This window comes from Saimiri boliviensis, chromosome Y, assembly GCF_048565385.1.
Source record: "Saimiri boliviensis isolate mSaiBol1 chromosome Y, mSaiBol1.pri, whole genome shotgun sequence".
Classification (NCBI taxonomy): domain Eukaryota; kingdom Metazoa; phylum Chordata; class Mammalia; order Primates; family Cebidae; genus Saimiri; species Saimiri boliviensis.
The window spans coordinates 9546575-9572144 of NC_133471.1; the positions used below are offsets into that span (position 1 = coordinate 9546575).

General features: G+C 48.7%; 1 pseudogene; it reads left to right on the top strand.

Annotated features, from left to right (window-relative positions):
• The first annotated feature begins 13630 nt into the window (after positions 1-13630).
• On the top strand, positions 13631-23860 carry LOC141583061 (phospholipid phosphatase 2-like; annotated as a pseudogene).
• The last annotated feature ends 1710 nt before the right edge of the window (positions 23861-25570 follow it).

A 25570-nucleotide genomic window follows, 5' to 3' on the forward strand; every position in this document is an offset into this window, starting at 1 on the left:
TTTTTTTTTTTGTTGTTGTTGTTGTTTGCTTGTTTGTTTTTCGCATTTTTAGTAGAGACAGGCTTTTGCCATGTTGGTCACGCTGGTCTTTAACTCCTGACCTCGTGGTTCTCCTGCCTTGGCCTCCCAAAGTGCTGGAATTACAGGAATGAGCCACCACACCCAGCCTATTCATGTCATGTTAAATAAGTTAGGAAATAATATTCCTACATGTCAATTTTAATTTTTAATGTAGTAAAAAAGCAATAGATAAATCCCATTAACAAAGCTCCTTAAAACTCTTAATTTTTTTTTTTTTTTTTTTTTTTTTTTTTTTTTTTTGAGACAGGATCTCACTCTGTCAACCCAGGCTCCAGGGTAATGGTGCCATCTCAGCTCACTGCAACCTCCACCTCCCAGGTTCAAGTGATTCTCCTGCCTCAGCCCCCTGAAGAGCTGGGACTATAGGCATGTGTGACACGCCCAGCTAATTTTTGCATTTTTAGTAGCGGTGGGGTTTTACCATGTTGGCCAGGTTGGTCTCAAATTCCTGACCTCAAGTGATCTGCCCGCCTCAGCCCCGCAAAGTGCTGGGATTACAGGTATGAGCAACCGTACCTGGCCAAAACTCTCAATAAATTTTTTCCCTTAGTCTACACTGTCTTGGAACACTCAACAATTTTTAAGAGTACAAATTGGATTCTGAGACCAGAGAGTTTGAGAGAAGCTGGCTTAATGCCCAGCCACTGTGCTGCTCAGAGAGCCCCATGAAAGACCCAGTCACCACTAAATTCAGTTCCTAGGATGGTGCTTGGCACTTTGTAGAAAGATGCACAATTTAACACTTGTCAACATAAATCCAACTGCACAGAAACTGCTGACCCCAGAGGGCTCCACCCAACATGGGGATGGGATCACCTCCCCCAAGTACCTGGGAGATGAAGTCCTTCTCCAGCTCCTCCTTGGGCTAGTCTGAGCACCTCAAAGCCTCCTCGCACTCCCCCTCAACACTGTAGTTCTGTGACAGGATCTCCGTGAGGTTGAACTGATGGTCTCCAGAGCCCATGGACACCACTGGGGAGAATACAGCAGAGCAGGTGAGCACCTTGCCTGCCTGTTCCAACCATTCTGCAGAGACTGGGGGTGCCTGGGGCAGGGGAAGCCCTAGGGGTGAGGCCCTCTGCACCACAGGACCAGCCTCCCACCTTGGTCTCTGTCGGGACACCCCACAACTCAAGCACCCCACAACAGCTGGTGAACTGCACACGCTAACTTCAAGGGGTTTTTTTTGGGGGGAGGGGGAGGTCTTTCTGAGGGACTGCTTGTCTTCCTGAACAGGAAAGTCGGAGGATTTGGAGAGTGTGGACTAGAAGGAGACAGACACTCATTTCATTGGGGTGGGGGGAGCAGCAGGAATCATTAGAGCTGACTCATTTGGCATCACCCATTTTAGCACAACTTCTGAAATGGGTGATGCCAAACCCTCACCTGAATGAGTCAGCACAGCATCAAGAACCACATAGCGGCAGTGCCGGAGGGATCTGGACAATGCCAGCCTCTCACACTCCACTGGCATGGCCACATGAAGCCGCTATATGATACACAATGCCCAACAGATGGCAGCTGTCATCAGACCCAGGGTTTCCCGGAAAGAACTGGGGTGTGTCACCATTTCTCTCCACGTTTAGTCTCCAATTAGTCAGACTTTAAAACAAACAAAAGGAGATAGCCACGGTTCAATCAATTCAGACAGGGAGAAGTAGAAGTATAGCCCAAGGTTTGGGACCTGAAGGCCTGGAAAGCCTCTAGGGGTGCAGCCACAGAGCCTACGTGGCTGGACACGCAGGGGCACACCACGCACAGACCAAGCAGCTGCAGCATGTGGAAGACCCCTGGTGGCCGGCACCTCGCTAAAGTGGTGGAATAACCTGGAGCTGCCTGGGTGCACCTGTACCCTCAGTGCCCATGACATCCCTGGAGGAGCCATGTAGGAAAAATAGGGATAGCAATGCCTTCTTTGGAGACTGAGATGTGGACGAGTTTTACACCGTGAAGACATGAAGCCCTACACTTGGCCCATAGAAGCACAGCAAGAGGAAGAAGGAGCAGTCACCGAGACACTTGTGCACCCACATTTTGCCCTGTGGGCCCAGCACAGGTGGCCAACAGGTGGCCTGGGATCTCGATGCCCCTCGGGCAAACAGCATCGGTGCAGGAAGGTGCAAGGAACCAGGGTCTGCCTGTCTCCACTGCTCCAACTTCTCCAGCCTGCATCCCTCAGCAAACACCCAACCCCAGCACCCCAGCAAGATGAGGTGGCCCTCAGCTTGGTTCAGGCCTGTGCTGGGGTCCTCTGCTGGGGGTCTGGGCTCTGAGGATTGTCTCAGGTTGCTTGGGCTCCCTGCCTCTGCTAGAGAACAGGAAGATGGAGTTCTGATCATGCTCCCCACGGCTCCATCTGGGCAGATGGGAGCTGGAACACCCTGGACTCTGGAAGCCAGTGTGCTGGTCACAATTCAGCCAAACCCAGTGGGCATTCTGTCTCTCACAGCCACAAAGGCCTTGGCAGACCTGGGTCGGGGGAGGACAGAGGAAGTTACCTGCTGTTGTCTGCAAACCAGGCTCTTCAGGGCACAGGCTGTGTGCAAGGCAAAAGACCACATGAGGGCTCTGCCTCCCCAGTGAGGAGGCCTGCAGAGGAAGAGAAGCAGGGCTAGCTTGGCCTGTCCAAGTCCTGCTGCTGGACATCACAGGGTGGCAGCCAAGAACAAGCACTGGTCAGAGTCTGCTCAGTGAGCAGGGAAGAGGCTTTGTCTCTGCCTCTGAAGGCTGGAGAGCACTGGATGCAGCACATGTGTGGGGCTGCCACAGGTGCCACCTCCCACCCAGGATTGCTTGCATAGTCAAGGCTGTTTCACCCCAGGCAGGACATGCATTGTGTGACACTGAAAACCGCCCACAAACAAACCTCTGTCCTGACCCCTGCTGCAACCTGATGAAGCTCAGGAACAGCAAGCACTGGTGGGGAGGCCAGACATCAATGGCCACGGCTGAGGGTCCACTGATACATAAGGTTCAGAACAGACAATTCCACAGACAGAAAGAGGCTCATGGGGACCAGGAGCCAGAAAAAGGGACAGTGGGAGAGTGACAGCTAATGGGGATGACAGGATGTTTTCGATTAGAGTCAAAACCTGCATGACCATAGATACACTAAAAATCAATGAACTATAAACTTTAAAGTAGGCGTATTTTTTGTTTTATAAATTACTTCAATTTTTTAAAATAAAAAGCAAACAAAACCATAAGTTATCATTATTACAATGTTCATTCAATCTCTCTCTCTCTCTCTGAGGCAGAGCCTTGCTCTGTCATGCATGCTGGAGTGCAGTGTCACAATCTCGGCTCACTTCAACCTCTGCTTCCCAGGTTCAAGTGATTCTCCTGCCTCAGCCTCCCAAGTAGCTAGGACTACAAGTATGCACCACCATGCCTAGGTAATTTCTGTATTTTCAGTACAGATGGAGTTTTTTTAGTTGTTGTTTTATTTTTCTTTCTTTTTCTTTTCTTTTCTTTTTTTTCGAGATGGAGTTTCACTCTTGTTACCCAGGCTGGAGTGAAATGGCGCGATCTCAGCTCAACGCAACCTCTGCCTCCTGGGTTCAGGCAATTCTCCTGCCTCAGCCTCCTGAGTAGCTGGGATTACAGTCACGTGCCACCATGCCCAGCTAATTTTTGTATTTTTAGTAGAGAAGGGGTTTCACCATGTTGACTGGGATAGTCTTGATCTCTTGATCTTGTGATCCACCCACCTCAGCCTCCCAAAGTGCTGGGATTCCAGGCGTGAGCCACTGCACCTGGTCCACAGATGGGGTTTTACCAAGTTGTCCCAGGCTGGTCTTGAACTGTTGACCTCAAGTGATCCGCCTGGTTCAGCCTCCCAAATTGTTGCGTGAACTGCCGCAGGAACCCACAACATTGCTCATGTACATACAAAAACCCTCAATAAAATACTGGCAAAAGGGATCCAGCAATGCATAAAGATGATCATATGCCATGAACCAGTAAGATTTATCGCAGGGATGCAAGATTGATTCAAAACCAAAACTCCGTTACTATAATATACCACATCAATAAAATAAGGAAACCAAAACTTAGGAACATCTCAACACGTCCAATTCAACAAAATCCAACACCCTTTCATAATGAAAAATACCCAATGAACTCAGAACAGAAGGGAACGTCTCAACCTGACAAAGAGCATCTAGGGAAAATCATACTCACCACTACCCTCAACGGTGAAAGGCTGGATGCACTCTCTAAGCCACCATGAGTACAATGACATGTACTCTCACCTCTGATGTGCCATGGAGAGTTGCAGGATGTAGTCAGTGCAACAACATGAAATAAAAGGAAACAAGATTGGTAATGAAGCCAGGCACGAGGGCTCACACCTGTAATCCCAACACTATGGGAGGCCAATGCAGGTGGATCACCTGAGATCAGGAGTTCAAGACCAGCCTGACCAACATGGTGAAAGCCTGTCTCTATTAAAAAGAAAAGGAGAATAATCCAATAGATATAATAAAAAATGATAAAGGGGATATCACCCCCAGATTACATAGAAATTCAAAGAATCATCAGAGATTATTACTAACAACTCTATGCACATAAACTAGTAAACATGGAAGAAATGGATAAATTCCTGGACATGTGCATCCTTCCAAGCCTACACCAGGAAGTCGAAACCCTGAATAGACCAAAAGCAATGTCCGAAGTTGAGGCAGCAATTAAGAGCCTACCACCCCAAAAAAGCCCCGGCCCAGATTGCTTCACAGCTGAATTCTACCAGACATACAAAGAGGAACTGGTACCATTCCTTCTGAAACTATTCCAAATAATCCAAAACGAGGGAATCATTTCCAAATCATTTTATGAGACCAATATCATCCTGAAACAAAAACCCGTCAGAGACTCAGCAAGAAAAGAAAACTTCATGCAAATATCCATGATAAACAGAGATACAAAATTCTTCAATAAAATACTGGCAAGTCGATTGCAAGAGCACATTGAAAAGCTTATTCGGCATGATCAAGTAGGATTTATCCCAGGGATGCAAGGCTGGTTCAACATATGCAAGCCTATAAACATAATTTACCACATAAACAGAAGTAAAAGACAAAAACCACATGATTATCTCAATTTATGCAGAGAAGGCCTTTGACAAAATTCAACAGCCCTTTATGCCAAAAACTCTCAATAAACTAGGTATTGACAGAACATATCTCAAAACAATGAAAGTTATTTATGACAAACCAACAGCCAATATACTGAATGGGCAAAAACTTGAAGCATTCCCTTCAAAATCTGGCACTAGACAAGGATGCCCTCTCTCACCACTCCTATTCAATATAGTACTGGAAGTTCTAGCCAGAACAATCAGGAAAGAAAAAGAAATAAAGGGTATTCAAAAAGAGGAAGTCTAATTGTCTCTATTTGCAGATGATATGATTGAATATCTAGAAGACCCCATTATCTCAGCCCAAAATATCCTGAAACTAATAAGCAACTTCAGCAACGTCTCAGGATGCAAAATCAACGTGCAAAAATTACAAGCATTCCTATACAGCACTAACAGACTTAAAGAGAGCCAAATCAAGAACAAACTGCCATTCACAATTGCTACAAAGATAATAAAGTACCTAGAAATATAACTAACAAGGACCTCTTCAAGGAGAACTACAAACCACTGCTCAACGAAATAAGAGATGACACAAACGAAGAAATATTCCATGTTCATAGTTAGGAAGAATCAATATCATGAAAATGGCCATACTGCCCAAAGTAATTTACAGATTCAACACTATCCCCATGAAGTTACCAATGACCTTCTTCATAGAACTGGAAAATCCACCTTAAACTTTATATGGAACCAAAAAAGAGCCCACATAGCCAAGTCGATTCTAAGCAAAAAGAACGATGTGAGAGGCATCACACTACCAGACTTCAAACTAAACTACAAACTACAGTAATTAAAACATCATGGTACTGGCACCAAAACAGAGATATACACCAATGGAACAGAAAAGAGACCTCAAAAGCAACACAACTTATCTACAACCATCCGATCTTTGACAAACCTGAAACACACAAGCAATGCGGAAATGATTCCCTTTTTAATAAATGGTGTTGGGAAAACTGGCTAGCCATGTGCAGAAAGCAGAAACTGGACCCCTTCCTGACACCTTACACTACAATTACCTCCAGATGGATTAAAGAATTACGCATAAGACTTAACACCATAAAAACCCTAGAAGAAAATATAGGCAAAACCATTCAGGACATAGGTGTATGCAAGGATTTCATGACCAAAACACCGAAAGCATTGGCAACAAAAAATCAAAATAGGAAAATGGGACCTAATCAAACTCCACAGATTCTGCACAGCAAAAGAAACAGTCATTAGAGTGAATCAGCAACCAACAGAATTGGAAAAAAAATTTTGCAGTCTACCCATCTGACAAAGGGCTGATATCCAGAATTTACAAAGAACTGAAACAGATTTACAAGAAAAAAACAAACAAGCTCATTCAAAAGTGGGTGAAGGATATGAACAGACACTTTATGAAAGAAGACACACGGGAGGCCAACAGACATATGAAAAAATGCTTATCATCACTGGTCATTAGAGAAATGCAAATCAAAACTATGTTGAGATACCATCTCATGCCAGTTAGAATGGCAATCATTAAAAAATCTGGGGACAACAGATGCTGGAGAGAATGTGGAGAAATAGGAACATTTTTACAATGCTGATGAGAGTGTAAATTGTTCAACCATTGTGGAAGATAGTGTGGCAATTCCTCAAGGACCTAGAAAGAGAAATTCCACTTGACCCAGCAATCCCATTACTGGGTATATATCCAAAGTATTATAAATCGTTCTACTATAAGGATACATGCACACAAATGTTCACTGCAGCACAGTTTACTATATCAAAGACGTGGAATGAATCCAAATGCCCATCGATAATAGAATGGAAAGGGGAAATGTGGCACATATACACCATGAAATATTATTCAGCCATCAAAAACGATGAGTTTGTGTCCTTTGTAGGGACATGGATGAACCTGGAAACCATCCTTCTCAGCAAACTGACAAAAGAACGGAAAATCAAACATCCTATGTTCTCACTCATAGGCAGGTGTTGAACAATGAGAACACATGGACACAGGGAGGGGAGCATCACACCCTGGTGTCAGTTGGGGAGAAATAGGGGAGGAACAGCAGGGGTTGGGGAGCTGGGGAGAGATAACATGGAGAGAAATGCCAGATATAGGTGATGGGGAAGAAGGCAGCAAATCACACTGCCATGTGTGTATCTATGGAACAATCTTGCATGTTCTTCACATGTATCCCAAAACCTAAAATGCAATTAAAAAAAAAAAAAGAAAGAAAGAAAAGAAAGAAAGAAAAAAAAAAAGTATATCCATGCAACGAAATGCTTTTCATCAAGAAAAATAAGTGACCTACAAAGCCATGAAAAATCATAGATGAATCTGATATATATATTACTAAGTAAAAGAAGCCAGTCTGGGCAGGATGTGTTGGCTCACTTCTTTAATCCAGCACTTTGAGGCCGGGGTGGGTGAATCACCTGAGGTCAGGAGTTGGAGACAAGCCTGACCAACATGGTGAAACCCCGTCTCTACTAAAAAGTACAAAAATTAGCTGGGCATGGTGGCGGGTGCCTGTAATCTCAGTTGTTCAGGAGGCTGAGGCAGGAGAATCACCAAACTCTGTAGGCAAAGGTAGCAGTGAGCTGAGATCACACCATTTCACTCCAGCCTGAGCGATATAGTGCTGCTGCTTCTTTTCTTTTTCCATCTCAGAAGATGAAGAAAGGAGAAGGAGAAGAAGAAGAAGGAGAAGGAAAAAGAGAAGGAAGGAGGAGAAAGACGGAGAAGGAGAAGGTAGGAGAAGGAGAAGGAAGGAGAAGGAGAAGGAAGGAGAAGGAGGAGAAGGAGGAGAAGCAGAAGCAGCCACCAGTCTGAAAAGATCACATAAGGTATGATCCCATTTCTGTGACATACTGGAAAACTGCAACCATGTCTTGTTGCAGGCTCAGACTCTGGGCTCAAGAAATCCTCCCATCTCAGCCTCCCAAGTAGCTAGGACTCCAGGCAAGTGCTGCCACATCCAGCTATTTTTCATACTTTCTTTTTTTTTTTTTTTTTGAGACAGGATCTCCCTATGTTCCCCAGGCTAGTCTTGAACTCCTGCACTCAGGTGAACCTCCGAGCTCAGTCTCCCATGTAGCTGGCACTGATGGCATGGACCACTACATCCAACTAATTTTTTTAGAAAATGATAAAGATGGGCCCCAATATGTTGCCCAGACTAATCTCAAAGTCCTGGCCTCAGGCAATCCTCCCCACTTGGCCTCACAAAGTGTTGGGATTACAGGCATGAGCCACTGAACCCCACCTGATTTTTAAATCAAGTTATTTTTTATTGTTGAGTTATGTGACTTGTTTTATACGTTTCTGGATATTAACTCAGTTATATGACTGGCAAATATTTTCTCCCATTCTGTAGGTTGCCTTGTCACTCTGTGGATGGTCTCCTTTGCTACACAGAAGTTTTTAAGTTTGATGTGCTCCCACCTAATTTTGCTTCGATCGCTTGTGCCTTTGGTGGCATATCTAAGAAGTCATTGCTCATTCCAATGTTATAAACAGTTTATTATTTTTTTTTTCTTGGAGTTCTGTATTTTTAGGTCTTAAATTTCAGTCTTTAATCTGAGTTAATGATAATAGATAACGCATTATGCGGTAGTATTCCATATAATGGAATTATATGGTTTGGGTCTGTGTCCCTGTCCAAATCTTAGGTTGAAATATAACCCCCAGTGTTGGAGGCGGGGTCTGGTGGGGGTGATTGGATCATGGAGCAAACCTGTTATGAGCGGTTTAGCAGCAACCCTCTTTGCAATGTGTAGCGGGATAAGGTTAAAAGTGTGCAGTCCTGCCCCCAGCATTTTTCTCTCATCCTCCTCCTCTCACCACGTGAGTGCTGATTCCCCTTTCTGCTTCCACCAGGAGTGTAAGTTTCCCAGGAAGCCAAGCAGGTGCCAGCATCATGCTTCCTGTACAGCCTGCAGAACAATGAGCCAATTACATCTATGTTCATTAAATATTACCCAGTCTCGGGTGTTTCTTTATAGCAGTGCGAGAATGAACTAATACAGATGCCAATTCTCCAAGGCTCCCTTATCTCCTTGCAGGAGGCTCTGGCCACTGCTGACCTGTGAGCCAGGAGAGAGCAGGGGCAGCTTCCTTGTGGGACTTGGGTGCCTCTGTTCTGCAAGTCCTCCTGCCCACTGGCCCCTCCCAGGGCCCTCGCCAAGTTATTGTGCAAGAGCATGTGCACCCTGGATCCTCTGCAGCCCAACCTGAGTGCACTACCCCACCTGAGTATCTTCCCCATGACCTAGGAGCACAGTGGACTACCCAGCCCAGCGAGAGCCCATTCCCAAGCCACAGGAATTCCCAGTGTTTCCAGGACTGTGGCACAAAGCTAGGGATACCTAGGGTGAGATCTGGCAGCAAGCACTTGAATAGGGGAGGAGACACCACTCTCAGAGCACTGAGAGGAATGAGACACGTGGGCTCCTGGGCAGCAGGGGTGTGAGGCATGCCTCCCGCCGGAGGGCCAGTCCAGAAAGGGAGCGACCTATTCAGCCTCTGCCCAAGGGAGCCCTGCAGCCGAGAACAACTAAGGAAAGAAATGCAGGCAGGCGTCAGTGATCACAGTAGGGTCCCCCAAAGTCCAGGACCTGGTGAAGGTCCATCGCTCTCTGGTATCACCACAAAGCAAGCCTAAAAACGCGTAGTACAAAAAAAGCCATGCAGCAGGGGGTTAGCCTTACTGCCAGGGATTAGCCTAGCAGCCAGGATTAGCCTTGCAGTGGGGGATTAGCCTGGCAGCTGGGGATTAGCCTCGCAGCCAGGGATCAGTCTAGCAGCTGGGATTAGCCTTGCAGCGGAGGAACAGCCTTGCAGCCAGGGGTCAACCTTGCAGAGAGGGATCAGCCTGGCAGCTGCTCCTCTTACGCGCCATTTATTGAATCACAGCCCTAACTAAACACCAACACTGACCTGCTAATAAAGCATCTGTGAAACGAAGCGCAGGTCCCCACACAGAAGGGTCCCGGATGGAGCCCTGGCTCCCTGTCGAATCCAGGAGCGAAGTAGCTGACTAGACCCAATTTACACCACAGTGAATGCAACACCAGCCCTCCCGCATGAGACTGAGCACAAGAACTCTTAACAATCCAAAAAGATGCTGTATCCCCTCAGAAGACCCAGGCCTGCGGAGGGACATGAGGCACAGCCCCGACCCCCAGCTCAGTCGCATACACCTGGGCTGGGGAAAACGGAGTGATGAAAACCGCGAAGCTGCGTCTGCGCGCGGGATGATTCCAGTCCTACACATAAAAGCCAGGCCTCTCCCTGACCTCCTGAGACCTGAACCGAGTTGTGCCCGTGACTGACAGGCAAAGCTCCGCCCTACTCCCCGCCCCTTTAGCACCTCCTGACTGCCGATTGGAGGGATCGCCTTGGTCTCAGCACTGATTGGCAGCTTGTGCCAACGGAGTGCTACGGGATGGCGCTTCGCCCTTCACGAAGTCTCACACCCTGAGGGGTGCCAAGAGGATGCCCAGCCACAGTGGACAGTGCAGCAGGAGAGCACGAGAGACTGTGAAGAGCACGGGGAGCCTTTGTCATGCGCGTGAAATCCTGTAAACCCTCTGCCCGAGACCTTCATATTTTAGCCTGTAAGACCCCCCACAATCCTCTCACCCTGAAAAGTTCCAAATCCTCTCAGCCTCCAGAGACACCAAATCCTGTCACCTTGAGGGACTTTTTTCTTTTGAGATGGAGTCTCGCCCTGTCGCCGGGCTGGAGTGTGGTGGCACAATCCTGCCTCACTGCAACACCTTGAGGGACTTTAAATCCCCTCAGCATAAAATTCCGATAAAGTACCTCAGCTCAGAGACCCCAAATCCCTTTACCCAGAGGAACACCGAATCTCCTAATGATTAGATCCCCAAATATTCGGAGCCTGAGGAGCCATAATTTGCCTCACCCTAAAGCACCCCAAACCCCTCAGCCTGAGAAACCCTAAGTATCTCACCCACAGAGAGACCAAATTTCTCCAAACTCAGATAACCTAAATACTCAGCCTGAAAATCCCAATCCCTTCAGCTTCTAGGACTAAATGATCTCAATGTCAAAGACCCTAAAGCCCCTTAATGAGAAACCCAAATCTCCTTTACCTGACACCCAGAATTTCCTCAGCCTCAAACATCCCAAATTCTTTCATGCGGAGAAACTCCAAATCCCCTTAACCTTTCAGAGACTCAAAGATCCCAAATCCGGCCGGGCGCGGTGGCTCAAGCCTGTAATACCAGCACTTTGGGAGGCCGAGGCGGGTGGATCACAAGGTCGAGAGATCGAGACCATCCTGGTCAACATGGTGAAACCCCGTCTCTACTAAAAATACTGAAAATTAGCTGGGCATGGTGGCGTGTGCCTGTAATCCCAGCTACTCAGGAGGCTGGGGCAGGAGAATTGCCTGAACCCAGGAGGCGGAGGTTGCGGTGAGCCGAGATCGCGCCATTGCACTCCAGCCTGGAAAGAGCGAAACTCCATCTCAAAAAAAAAAAAAAAAAAAAAAAAAAAAAAAAAAAAAAAAAAAAAAAGATCCCAAATCCTTTCATCCAGAGGAACCCCAAATCCCCTCAAATCCTGTCAACCTGAGCACCCCCTTCCTCCTCCCCACCCTCTACATCCCTCCCCTCCCCACATCTCCTCTCCTCTCCCACTCCCCTTCCCCACTCCGCGCCAGGCGGGCTCCACGGCCACGTGACCCGCGGCCAGGCCGGGACGCTCAGGGCACGGTGTCAGGGCGCGGGCATGCAGCTAAGGTGGGTCTTCGTGCTGCTGGATGTGCTGTCTTGCTGGTCAGTAAGAGCCGCGGGGCTCCAGGTGTGGGGACCCTCCCAGGACGGACACTGCCCTGGCTCCAAGCAAGTTCTCAGCGACTGGAAGACTGCTTGCCCTGGTCCCTCCGCGGACCTTGGAGTCCGCACCTCTCTCCAGGCGCCTCGCTGCTCTCAACTGCCGTTCCTCTGGGTCCGGGGTCCCCGCCTCTCAGGTCCAGGGGGCTGGAGGGTCTCAAAGCACCCGGGAAGCCGGGGCTGCCTCCAAGGCCGGCAGCAGGAAGTGACCGTGCAGGAGCCGCGGGCACCTCTCTCTCGCTGGGCCTGGCCTGGGCAGTGATTCACGCAGATGGCGGGCCTCGGGGGTGGGAGCGGCTGCGGATCTCCCAGGACGTTCGCACCTCCGCCCCTGGGTGGGCGCTCTAGGTGCTCAAGGAGGGGCTGACCTGGCCTTGGCGCCCAGCGCGTGGATGGGATATGAACCCCTGGGCCTAGGGCGGGGGAGACACTTGGAGAGAAAATCTGGGTCCCAGACTTCGGGGCCTCAGGAGATCCAAACCTGTCCTGCAGGTTTTTGGGCCGGATAGGGGAAGTGGCTCCCCGAGGTCCCCGCCACCAGGGTCCTGGGAACAAAAGCCGCGTGTTTGCTCTAGTGGCTGAAGGGACAATGGCTCCGCACTTCAGTCACTGCGGGGGGCGAGGGTGTGCTCCTCCCCAGAGCCGTTTCCTGGTTCTCTGACCAAGCCCTCTGACCTCTGAAGTTGACGTAGTTACAGGGGTCCAGGGGACAGCACCAGGTCTCTGTGGGGTGTCTGCCCACCCTGGGTGCCATGTCCTGAGCAGCTGTGCTGTCAGTTACTTACACATGTGTGTGGCACTTTCTGGCTGCCAGGCGCTCAGCAGCATGCAGATAACCGAAAGGGTACCCTTAAACGGCCTGTGAGGGAGGTGCAGCCTCATGGAGTTGCCTGTTGAAGACCACACAGCCGGGAGGTGCTGCCGTGGTGGGGTTGGGTGTGGCTGCTGTGTGCCAGGGGTGGTGGTGAGGCCGAGGGCACCTCCATCTGGAAGCTCTGGCCCGTCACAGTGCAGTCCGCAGGTTCCAGATGGGGCTGTGGGGGCTATGTGAGGGCGGAAAGGTCCCCAGCGGTCAAATGAAAAGAAGGTGCCTGTTCCGGGGACCCCAGGGTGAGCTTTCCAGGCAGAGGGAAGCCCGAGATCGGTTGCCATTGGGGTGTCTGTCTCTAGCTGGAGTTACTGGGGCAGGGAGGTCAGAAATGGAGGCCAACCGGTGTGAGCTTCTGCCTGCTGAGAGCTGCGGGGAGCAGCTGCAGTCCTGTGATCCTAACCTTCCACAGCGCAGCAATTGCAGGAGCCTCCTCCCTAATCTCTGCCCTCAACAGCGGCGCCAGCCATCCCTGTGCCACAGCAGAAGCTGGGCTCTTACATGACAGCCCCCTCTGCCCCAGCGCTCGCCTCTGCAAGCACTGTCCTGGCTCTGGGCCCCTACACTGCCAGTTGTGTTTTGCATTCCCTTTGCCTTTTCTGCCCTGTGAGGCAGACCTCTGCTGTCTTCACTGCTTTCTTTTCCTAGACTCAGCCAGCATCTAAGGTGTGCAATGTTCTAGGACCCTTGCAGCTGACATGCAGGAGGAATGTGAGGCTTCCTACCCCTCCTCAGACTCTCAGAATTTAGAAGAGCCACGCTTTTTTGTCTTTGCCCTGCTGGACCGAAGGACGCCCCTGCCTTCTTTTCCCTCTGGGGTAGACACCCCACGCTTTTGCTCTGCACCTGCCACGTGGAACAGGGAGCGGCCCCCGCCCCTGCTCTCTGTAGCTGACTCCTGCTTCCCTGGCCACCCTGTGCTCAGCAGGGCCGCAGGAGACCCAGTGCCTTGTGACACCTTCTGTAACTGTGGAATTCAGGAGAATGTACCTTTGATCCCTGAGTCACTGCCTAGCTGGCATGTGCCCTGGCATGAGGGTCAGTGACAGGCAGGGGTGAGCATGAAGTCACCTCCACTATGCCCCTGCTTTGGTGCTTTCCTGACTTCTCTGTGCAGCTCTTAGGTTGAAATAAGTCCCGCCGGTTTTAACAGATGTTTATTAAACATCCGCCCTGGCCAGGCTCTGAGAAGCCTCCAGGGTCTCTGCTCTGAATACAATAGGCCCCTCCTGTTGTGGGCAGGCTGAGGCGGGGAGATTAAGTCCAGTGTCCCACAGGTGACTGCATAATTCCACATGGGACAAGATGGAAAAAGAGCAGAACTTCCCTTTTATTTTTATTTATTTATTTATTTTCTTTTTATAAAGTGAGACAGAGTCTCGCTCTGTCACCAGGCTGGAGTGCAGTGGCATGATCCCGGCTCACTGCAACTTCCATTTTCTGCTTTTAAGCAATTCTCCTGCCTCAGTCTCCCAAGTAGCTAGATTACATGCATGGGCTGCCACACCCAGCTAAACAGACTTTTCCTTTTGTGAGAGGGACACCCGTGTAGACAGCCGGGAGGGGAGATGAAACTGAGTGGAAGTGAGAGTCACTTTGGTGCCCGGCACCTTGTCTCACACCTGTAATCTCGGCACTTTGGGAGGCTGAGGCTAGGGGGTCAATCCATCCTGGGAGTTTGTGACCAGCCTGGTCAACAAGAGACTCGTGTCTCTACTTTTAAAAATAAAAATAAGATATTTTGGGCAGAGAGGTGCCTGTGCAAAGGCCCTGAGGTGACTATTTGCCTGGTTTGTTCAAGGAGCAGAGGGAGGGTGTGAGGAGGAGAAGGCCTGGGGAGTTTGTGCTCATCTGAGGGCGATGGGAAAGGGGTGTCACTTGGGCCTCTCACGTTCTGTGTGAAGAGCTCTTCCTTGCTGTCAGTGGGAGCAGTGGGGAGAGGCCTCGAGGCAGGGCAGTTGTTGGGGCCCCACAGCCCAGCTGGTTGGAAAACCTCGCAGCTCCCAGGCTCTTCTCCCCCTCCAACCTCCCTGCCCTTTGCTGTCCTGTCATTGGTGAATGCCCCATGTAAGTGAGGATTTTGCTGCGGGTATGACTTCATCCAGTACCCCTACTAGCCAGACACCATCACCCATGGGCTTATGGCTGGGGTCACCATCATGACCACTGTCAACCTTGTAAGGCAGGAGGGTTTCAGAGGGACAGGGAGGGTGACAGGTTGGGGTACAGCCTAACCCTGGGTTCCTGTGGGGGTTGCCTGGAAGTTTGTGGTGGGCTGGGGGACACAGCCTTGCCATGAGTGGTACTTGTGGGTAATAGGAACTCACTTTTGTTTTTTGAGATGGAGATTCACTCTTGTTGCTCAGGCCAGAGTGTGATGGCAGGATCTCCACTCACTGTAACCTCCATCTCCTGGATTCAAGCGGTTCTCTTGCCTCAGTCTCCCCAGTAGCTGGGACTACAGGCGTGTACCATCACACCCGGCTGATTTTGTGTTTTTAGTAGAGACAGTTTTCACAGTGTTGGTGAGGCTGGTCTTGAATGCCCAACCTCAGGTAATCTGCCTGCCTCAGCCTTCCAAAGTGCTGGGATGGCAGGTATGAGACACCGAGCCTGGCTAGGGCACCTTTAGAGTTCCCAGCTCTGCAGCAGCCTTGGGGAGGCCTGTTGGGAGGACTGAGGCCCAGTGAGGGCCCACGGGCTGACCAGGATACCTGCTGGTCACTGCGGCTGCCTTACACACAGATCTTGGCAGGAGAAACCTACCTGGTGTGTGGGGAACATTCCCGTGTGAGACCCCTAAAAGGCGTCTCACTATATGGTGAGTTTGATCCCAAACACAGTTTCCTGGAGGCAGTCGAGCTATCCGGAAATATAGGAACTTAAAGATGAATGATCAGTTTCTAATATCAACCACAATATTGTTTTGGGCCTTAAATTATGCCTTGCTGCTAGACTGAGTAACCCCCTACCAGCAACCAATTCTTGCTTTTAACCTTTTTATGACTTTAAGAATAAGCCTTAAACCTTACCTGACTGCCTTGTACCCTAGATAATGGTTTAACTGTCGATATTTGCAAAGCAAAATGCCACCATAAGGGATGGCTTTGATTCCTGACTCAGAGATTCCTCAATGGGGAAGTTAAGTTGAGTCAGGAGTAGACAAAGGAGAGTCTGATTAAAAGATATTCTGATGAGCAAAACCAAAAAAAAAAAAAACTTTTTCACATCTCAGTCCTAAAACAAGGTCAAACCAGAGATAGCTGCAGCCAGGAGGAATAATGTTTGGATGTAAACAAGCTTTGTGAATAATGTGTGGATGTAAACAAGCTTTGTGAATAATGTTTGGATGCAAACAAACTTTGTGATTGTAGGAAATTCTTTTACTTTTTACAACCATTGATTGCATATCTGACTTCTCTATTGTATAGGCCATGTGAGGCATACATTTGGATTCCTCTTACTATGACGTAAACCAGAGCCAAGAAAGTGTATTTATTCCTGTCCTTTGAAAAATAAAATTTGCTGTTTAGGCACAGCCTATCAGCCCTCCAGATGCCTCACTTTCGCTCTCTCTGTCTTTATTATTTTTCCAGGCGCACTCCCTCTTCCAGGTATTGGGACCCTCTTGCAGGTCAAGAGACCCCCGGGCAGACGTGCCTACCGATCCCAGACAGTCCACGACACTGGTGCACACGGACCAGCTCTATTCCCATTCTGACTTCAAAAACTACGTGGCTGTCATGTACAAGGTGTTGGGGACCTTCCTGTTCAGGGTGGCCATAAGCCAGTTTCTGATGGACTTGGCCAAGCACACGATTGGCCACCTGTGCCCCAACTTCCTGGCCGTCTGTGACCATGCTGGGTCTACATGCAGCTGGAGACGGCATGCAGGGGAAATGCTGCTGACACCACCAAGGCCAGCTGAGTGTGGACAAGCATCCTTCACAGTGGGAGCTTGTGGGAGCTTGCTTGGGGGCAGTGGGAGCTGAAGAAGTCACAGAAGACAGATAGGATCCAGCAGGCAGGTGGTCAGGCAGCAGGGAGGCCTCAGGGCTCCCAGCACCCCGCAGACAGCAGGAGGCCAGGGGGAGTGTGCTCTGTCTCCCCCGAGTCTCACCCCTGCCCTGCTCTGTGCTGTCTTCTTACCATCTCTACTGGCAGGTCCTTAAATGTGTCAACTCATTGTTGTCCTTTTAAAAAATCAAAATATTGAGTGACAAGCCTAGGGTAATGTCAGACCCCCCCCCAAAAAAATAAATAAATAAATAAATCAAAATAAAATTTGTATACGATAAAAGTCACCATTTCATCAATTTTAATGTGTACGGTTCATTTTTAGTACATTCACAATGCTGTACAGCCATCTCCTTTACCTAATTCCAGAATATATTCATCTCATCAGAAGGAAACCCACAGCATGGGTAACATGGCAAAACCCCGTCTCTATGACAAATCAAAAAATTAGGCCGGGTTAGTTGGCTCACGCCTATAATCCCCACACTTTGGGAGGCTGAGGCAGGCAGATCACCTGAGATTGGGAGTTTGAGACCAGCCTGGCCAACATGGAGAAATCTTCTCTACTAAAAATACCAAATAAGCCAGGCATGGTGGCACACGCTTGTAATCCCAGCCACTTTGGAGTCTGAGGCAGGAGAAACACTTCAACCCGTGAGGCGGAGGTTATGGTGAGCTGAGATTGTGTCATTGCAGTCCAGCCTGGGCAACGAGAGTGAAACTCCAGCTCAAAGAAAAAAAAAAAATTCGCCAAGCCTGGTGGTGGGCACCTGCAGTTCCAGCTACTGGGGAGGCTGAGGTGGGAGCATCACTTGAACTTGGGAGGTAGAGGTTCAGTGAGCCAAGATTGTGTCTACCACTGGCTGGGTCTCAAAAAAAGGGAAAAGAAAGGAAATAAAGAACCCTTGTACCCATTAGCTGTCACTCCTCCCCCAGCCCCTGGCAACAACCACTATCCTATTTTCTATCTGTAGATTTGCATGTTCATATAAACAGAATCATACACTATGTTGTCTTTTATGTCTGCCTTCTCTTTTTCTAATTTTCTTTATTTTAGATGGAGTTTCACTCTTGTTGCCCAGACTGGAGTGCAATGGCGTGATCTTTGCTTACCACAACTTTCGCTTTGTGGGTTCAAGCGATTCTCCTGCCTCTGCCTCCTGAGTAGCTGGGACTACAGGTACCCACCAACACCCCTGGCTGATTTTGTATTTTTTATTAGAGACAGGGTTCCTCCATTTTGGCCAGGCTGGTCTCGAATTACTAATCTCAGGTAATCTGCCCACCTTGGCCTCCCAAGTGCTGGGATTAAAGGCATGAGCCACGGTGCCCAGATTCCTTTTCTAATTAAAAAAAAATTGGAGGGCTGTCCAAGATGGCTCACACCTGTAATCCCAGCACTTTGGGAGGCTGAGGTGGGCAGATCACAAGAGGTCAGGAGTTCCAGACCAGCCTGGCCAAGATGGTGAAAACCCATCTCTACTTAAAATACAAAAATTAGCCAGGTGTAGTGGTGTATGCCTATAATACCAGACGCTCAGGAGGCCGAGGCAGAGATTTGATTGAACCCAACCTGGGAGGCAGAGACTGCAGTAAGCCAAGATGGTACCATTGCACTCCAGTCTGAGTGAGAGAGTGAGACTCTGACTTAAAAAAAAAAAAGAAAAAATTGGTCAGACATGGTGGATCACACTTGTAATCCCAGCATTTTGGGAGGCTGGCGTGATCAGATCACTTGAGGCCAGGAGTTCGAGACCAACCTGATCAACATGGAGAAATCCCATCTCTACTAAAAACACAAAAATTAGCCTGGCCTGGTGATGGATGCCTGTAATCTCAGCTACTCAGAAGGCTGAGGTGTGAGAATCGCTTGAACCTGGGAGGCAGAGGTTGCAGTGAGCTGACTGTGCTCCAGCCCAGGAGACACGAGACTCTGTCTCAAAAAAAAGTTGTTTTTTTTTTGCTCAAAGCTACAGGAAAAAGACAAAAAGAAAAAAGAGGATAAGTGAACAGAATAAAAACAAAAATTGTTTTTGTATGTTTTTACTGTTTGAACACAGTGCATTCTTGTTTTGGAAGTTCATGTTGTAATGTTCTGTCCAGTTTTGCCTTATGCATTTTGGAGTTCTGTGGTTTACTACATTTACCTTTATAATTGCTATATATTTTTGATAGACTACCCGTTCATCATACGTAGAATGATACATACGAGTTTTGTCTCAAAAATTTTTGTCTTGATGTCCATTTTGTCTGATATTAGTATAGCTATTGTGGCTCTCTTTTTGTTACTGTTTGCATGGCATATATATATATATTTTTTTCCAATCTTGTACTTTAAACCTATTTATGTCTCTGACTCTGAAGTAAGTTTCTTATACCTAACATAAAATTGGACCGTGTTTTTGTTGTTTTGTTGTGGTGTTTTTTTTTTTTTTTTTTTTTTTTGATGGAGTTTTGCTCTTGTTACTCAGGCTGGAGTGCAATGGCACAATCTCGGGTCACTGCTACCTCCATCTCCTGGGTTCAGGTGATTCTCCTGCTTCAGCCTCCTGAGTAGCTGGAATTATAGTCATGTGCAACCATGTCCAGCTAATTTTTTATATTTTTAGTAGAGAAGGGGTTTTCACCATGTTGATCAGGATGGTCTCGATCTCTTGACTTCGTGATCCACCCGCCTCGGCCTCTCAAAGTGGTGTATTACAGGCGTGAGCCACCGAGCCCGGCTGGGCCATATTTTTTTTGTGTGTTGGCCAGTCTCTGATTTTTTTGAGACAGAGGCTCACTTTGTCGCCCAGACAGAAGGATGGTGATCTCAGCTCACTGCAGCTTTGCACTCTTAGGCCAAGCCATCTTCCAGCCTTAGCCTCTCGAGTGGTTAGGACTGGTCACCACATTCAGCTGCTGTTTATTTATGTTTTTTTTTTGTAGAAACAGGGTTTTGCCATGTTGCCCAGTCTGGTCTTGAACTCCTCAGCTCAAGCGATCCACCCTCTGTGGCCTCCCAAACTGCTATGATTACAAGTGTATGCCACCATGCCCAGCCAGATCTCTGACTTTTTATTTTATTTTATTTTATTTCCAGCATATGTTAATATTTTTATTGAATTAAGGCATTTAACGAATCGCTGACTTTCAGTTGGAGTGTTTAATCTATTTATATTTATAGTCAGTGTAATTATTGATAAGGAAGGCTCTCTGTCATTTTCTTTAGGATTGCCTAGGTTATGTCTTACTTTTTCAGTTCCTAGTCACTGTCTTTTTTTTTTTTTTTTTTTTTTTTCTTTTTACCTTTTTTTTTTTTTTTTCCTTTTCTTTTTTTTTTTTTTTCTTTTAGTGATGAGAGCCTTGCTATCTTGCCCAGGACTTGAACTACTGGGCTCAAACCATCTCTGCCTTCCAAGTAGCTGGGACTACAGGAATTACAAGTGTGTACCACGGCACCTGGCTAATTTTTTTTTATTTTCATTTTTATTATTTTTATTTATTTTATTTTTTGAGACAGAATCTCACTCTGTCACTCAGGCTGGAGTGTAGTGTACAGTGGCATGATCTTGGCCCAGTGCAACCTCTACCTCCTGGGTTCAAGTAATTATCCTGCCTCAGCCTCCTGAGGAGCTGAGACTATGGGCATGTAGCACCACATCCTGCTATTTTTTTTTTTTTTGTATTTTTAATAGAGATGGGGTTTCGTCATGTTGGCCAGGCTGGTCTCAAACTCCTGATCTCAGATGACCCACCCACCTTAGCCTCCCAAAGTGCTGGGATTACAGATGTAAGCCACTGTGCCTGGCCCAACTGAATAATCTTAACTAATCTATTTTCATTTCTTTTTTTTTTTTTTTTTTTTTTTTGATATGGAGTCTCACTCTGTCACCCAGGCTGGAGTGGAGTGGTGCAATCTTTGCTCACTGTGACCTCCACCTCCTGGGTTTAAACAGTTCTTGTGCTTTTTTTTCTGAGTGCTGGGATCACAGACATGCATCATCACACCTAGACAAGTTTTATACTTTTAGTAGAGACAGGGTTTCACCATGTTGTCCAGGCTGGTCTCCAACTCCTGGCCTCAGGCAAACCACCTGCCTCAGCCTCCCTAAGTGCTGAGATCACAGGTGTAAGCCACCACACCCGACCCTGACCTGTTTTATTTTGTTTTAAACTGTGTGTTTAGAATATTATAATGTGCCCACTCTGGAAATAGGAGTTTCACTACTCCTCTGGGTGTGTTCTTGCTCTTTGTTGCAGTGGTTATTTGTTCAATGACTTTTCTGATTGTGAAGTCTCTATCTTTTGTTATGGGTAGCCATTTCCTTCTGTTCTTTTAGCCTGGTTGTCAGCCTGTGATAGGACATAGATTTCTTTAAACATCTGGAACCAAAAAACAAAAACAAAACAAAACAAAACAAAATCAAAAACAAACAAACAAAAAAACAAAAACAAAAACAAACAAACAAACAAACAAACAAAAAACAACTCACAACACCCTCTCAAATCAGTAGAAGGGGTCTGTCCCCCTGTGGGGTCAGCCTTTCCATAGTGAAACAGGTTTTCTCTGCCTTCACTTTCACTTCCTGCTTGTGCAGAGCTGGAAGGCCAGCCTGATGTGAGCGTGGGGACCTCGGAGGCCTCTTCCAAGCTCCTGCAGTGCTCTGGTCTTGTAGGTTCCAAGCCTTCATTCCCCAGAGCGTTATATTCCCTGGCCTTTCCTCCTACACTGTTTGACTCATCTATTTTTGCCTCATCTGCTCTCATGGCCCCAGGTCGCAGAGACTAACAAATTTTTTGGAAACATTTCCTACAAATGTCCTCCAGGTAGCACCTCAGCACTGGGAGAATGTCCAGTCAGGTGAGATCAAGATTAGCCCTCGAGCCATACCCTAGTCCGCAGTTGCAAATAAGGCCCCGTCTCAGAAACTGTGCTGGGCATGTGGTCTGTTACCCTCAGGCCACCACAGTTAGACCACGGGAGAGGGACCAGGATAAGTTAAACCACCACAAAGCTATTTGTTTTCCAAAAGGATTATCTTTTTTTGTTTTGTTTTGTTTTGAGATGGAGTCTCACTCTGTCACCCGGCAGTGGCATGATCTTGGCTCACACCAACCTCCACCTCCTAGGTTTTCAAGTGATTCTCTTGTCTCGGCCTCCTGAGTAGATGGGATTATATGCATGTGGCACCACACCTGGCTAATTTTTGTATTTTTAGTAGAGACGGGGTTTCACTATGTTGGTCAAGCTGATCTCAATCTCTTGACCTTGTTATCCACCTCCCTCGGCTCCCCAAAGTGCAGGGATTGCAGGCATGAGCCACTGCACCCTGCCTCAACTGGATTATATTAATGAAGTGATCCTCTGGTTTCTGCAAGCTTTTGATTAGTTCCAGAATAGTTAATTGCGACTGTTTTGCCAGTTTTTTGTTGCTTCCTATGTTCTGTGTTTCATTCATGTCCTTCACGAGATCTCAAATTTATATGAAAAGAAATATCCCTTCAGTTCCACAGATAGGAGAAAATCCTGAAAAGAAATGCCGTGAAAATAAAACCGATGTTGCCTGCTTCCTGGACACTAGAGTCTGCCCTGGGTGTTGGGTTCAGGCCTCAGAGTCTTCATGGGTGAGGCATCTCCTGCCACAGCCCCAATTGGAGACTCTGATTCCATCATCAAATAACTGGAAAGGACAGAGGGAACAGCCTCTGCCCCTGGGATTTGGTGGCCTGTAACATTTCCAGCTCCGGTGTTGAACCCTCCCTTCTGTGGAAGGAGTGGGGGCAAGGGGAGGTTGGAAGATGCCGACTGAGCCACCCACCCTATGACCTACTGCCTATCCTTCCCCAGGTTGTCTTTCTACTCAGGACACACCTCCTTTACTATGTACTGCGTGGTGTTCCTGGCTCTGAGTCCCTTTTTCTTTGCCTCGCCCTCGAGTCACTCCCTTCCCTGGACCTCGGTTTTTCCAGCTGTAAAATGGGTTGTGGTGGTGATGGGGGTGCTCACTGACTTGTTTGTGAAAACAGGAGGCCCTGGGTTGGCCAGTTTTTTGCCCCCAGCCTTAGAGCTACCATCTGTGCAGTGGGTGTGGGAGGGCCTAGCAGGGCACAGGCTGAGCCTCCCTCTCCCATCCCAGCTCTACATGCTGCAATGGCTCTGCTAGAAGTGGGTGAGGTTCTTCCTGGTGTCCTTTGCCCTCTATGTGGGCTACACCCACCTGTCTGATCACAAACACCACTGAACATCACAAACACTACATCCTTGCTGGCCTCCTGCAGGGGGTGCTGGTGGCTGGTCTCACTGTAAGCTACTGACCCTGACTCACCCCCTGTGCTGTCCAGAGGCCACTCACTGCCCAACCCTGGTGTTTCCCTGTGCACTGTTGCCCCACAGAGTCCTCCCCTGGGACCCCTTCCTCCAAACATGCTCATTCCCTGGGACCCCTCCTTCCCCTACTTTCTCCCCTGGGACCTCTACCCCCAAACTCCAGTCTTTCCCTGGACCCCTCCTTCCCCCCAGATCCTCCCCTGGGACACCTTCCCCTAACCCCAGTTCATCCCTGGACACTGTCTTCCCCCAATTCCTTCCCTAGGTCTCCTGCTTGCACCCAGTAGTCCTTCCCTGGGCCCGTCAATGTCCCAGTGCTCTCCACTGCTCCTCTACTAAGAGGCCTCTCTTCCCTCCACAGGCACTTTTCCTCTCATTGCCCACCTGGGACCCTGTTTCTCCTCCTGCTCATGCCCATGTCCCTGCCTGCCCAGATCCTGCCCAGTCTCACCTTCCTCCACTCTGCCAGGTCTGTTATATCTCAGACTTCTTCAAAGCCCAAGCCCCACAGCACTGCCCAAAGGAGGAGGAGCAGTAACGGAAGCCAAGCCTGTCACTGACAGTGACCCTGGGGGAGGCTGACCACAACCACTATGGGTAACTGCACTGCTCCTCTTGAGGCTGGACCCCACCCAGGCAGAGAGTGGCTGTGAGTCCAGCTGAGGCTGCCACCCCAGGTTGTCCCTCTGGCCCTGGATAGGCACTGAGGGCTCCGAACAGGCTCCACAAACCCTGAGCAGACTCTGCTGGCCCTGCCCTGCACTGTACCAAGAATCTGGGGAGGCCTAGGTAGCCATGAGCATTTGGAGGGGAACCTGTTTCTGTAGCTTCCCAGATGTTCCCATTCTTTTATGGGGTTAAGAAAGGGACTGTTTTGTAAAATGTAGAGTACATGCGGTTTTTGGTAAAATGAGGCATTGGTGTGATGAGTGGTCTCAGTGCCTCTGTTCCTTATGGCTGTTCTGGGATGGTGTTCCTCCTGTCAGAGGGCTCCGTGGAGCTCAGGCGATAGGCAGACTCACCTGCTGTGACAGTGGAGGACAGCGGCCAAGCCATCCCCTTGTGTTTCTCACTGCATGGTGCTGGGGTCAAGGATCAGATGAGTCAGCACACCCTTCCCCTCTGCTCATGTCCACCCTGTGCAGCTGGGGACCACACTTCTGAAATGAGTAATTCAGGGGCTGGTTTCCCTGAAGTGATGACAGAACACACACAGCTTACATTTTCAACTGGAGGGTAAAGGGTACATTTGTTTTTTGTACAGGTGGTAACTTAAATATCTGCTGATGTTTTGTTTGCACCTGAAGTCTCTCTTATTCTCTCAACCTGCAGGGTGTTCCTATCAAGTGTTAGCCTTCGGGAAGGCTGGTGTAGCCCTGGGAGACAAAATTGCAGCTCGGAATCCCCACCCAAGGGGTCGTGATGGAGACCTACCCTTGGTAGTTGGGAAGGAAGGTGACCCAGACCCTGCAGAACACCAGCTGAACGTCAGGAACTTGCCTCCATGCACATGTCAGATGGGATCCTAGCCACGAAAGTCACACTGAAGACTCCCAGGTATGCTAGGGTGCTGCAGCAGGCAGTGATGCCTGAGGACTGAGGTGGCTGTGTCTGGGCTCAGAATATGAGTCTCTGGCAGTGGATGGGAGAGGGGTTCCCAGCCAGATCCCACAGGGAGAGTCACTGCATCAGCAGTAAATGGGAATGACCCGGGTGCCCTGACAGCAGCCAAAACCTCCGTCTCCTCCCAGGCACAATGGCCTTGAAAGCCAGGACCACAGTGAGGGTTGAGCATGAGTCTGAGGGAGCAGCTATAGTGCACAGGACTCTGGTGTGGTCTGTTAGGGGCAGGTGGCCATGTTTGGATGAGCAGTGAAGACTGAGGAGTGTAGGAAGTTTGGAGTGAGGGAGAGGATGTGGCTGAGACTGGCTGCCAGCCTCAGCTGGGAGAGTCTCAGTGCTTCAGAAAGAGCATGTGCACCTCACAGCAGGGAGAGCAGAGAAAGAAAGGACCGTACTGACCACAGCCATCCCCAGAGGGTCCTCACGGCCCAGGAGGGCACAGCTGTGGGAGCCTGTGTCCTGTCTCACCATTTGGGTGCTGCCCAGCTTGGCTATGCATGCACTGCTCTGCATCTCTTGAGAAAAGCTGGAACACAGGGTGTCAGGCTCAAAAATTCTCACATGTTCCCAGTACCAAGATGGCAGGCAGGGCAGCAGTTGGGACACATTTCTCCACCCACACAGAGCTCTGGGGAAGCTCTCATGAGTAATTTCGGGTTTACACTCTCTACCCCCTTATGATTTCATG